Genomic DNA, 1,060 nt, shown 5'->3' with positions numbered 1-1,060 from the left:
TTGGTTCTCATTTTTGGAAAAAGGAAATTCATTTCCTCTTTGTTTTGAAAATTTGGGATGTTACAAGGATGAGCTGGCTCCACGCCTTGCCGACGACGGAGGAGTAGTTGCGCCGGTGTTGAGGATCTAGAGGAAGCGGGAGAGGCGGAGGCCGTCGAGGGGCACGACTCCAGGGCACGTACAAAGATAGGGGAGAGGTGGATGGAGCCACGGAGGCCGGCGAGGTGATTGGCGGCTGGGTAGGGTTTGGTGGTGGAGAGGGTCGGGACTCGAGAGTGGGAGAGCAAGATCTGGATTGATATGGCTAATAGGTGGGGCCCTAGGCACGTGAATTTGGGGGAAGAAAGAGGCGCGTGGTTTGGGCGGGCTGCCAAAAAATTCGCTAAGGAGTAGAGGCAAAAGAGGCGTGAGGCTCGTAGGATTGGGCGCACCAAAAAAAAACTCTAGGTAAGAAAAGGGCCCACGTGACAGGTAGGTTCCACGTGTCATTTTTTTTTGAGAACACAGTACAACGCAGACGCTCACAAACACGCACGTACAAACACCCCTATGAACGCACGCACGCACACCCTACCCCTATGAGCACCTCCGAGGAACTGAGCCGGCATACCACGTGTCATTTCTTAGGCTATATGTAGTTGGATCTCACCGTGCACATGCTCAATGTGTGAGTCTCATTTGTTGGTGATAAATTTGAACCTATTTCTATCTAAACACGTAAGCATAATTGACACATCGATATGACACATAGGCGAATCGATGAGTTGGCCAACTAGTCATTTTAAGAAGTGAGGGAGCCACGCTATATCAGTGTAGTCAATTGACCACACAAGTTTTAGATATATAGGCAAGAAATTGTGCAAAACAATATGAAAAAAATAATATAAATACATATATTTTACTGCACAACTTTGACATGTCTACACAAGATTAATATCCTAACTCGGCCACTAATTTTAAGGTATCATGAGTTAACAATCATGACCATTTAAATTGGTTGTGATCGGCTAAGATAAGTCTGTATACCGCATCATCTTCTCTATGACCATTTTATATAAGG

This window comes from Lolium rigidum, chromosome 7, assembly GCF_022539505.1.
Source record: "Lolium rigidum isolate FL_2022 chromosome 7, APGP_CSIRO_Lrig_0.1, whole genome shotgun sequence".
NCBI lineage: Eukaryota > Viridiplantae > Streptophyta > Magnoliopsida > Poales > Poaceae > Lolium > Lolium rigidum.
Note: the sequence above shows the minus strand (reverse complement) of the source record.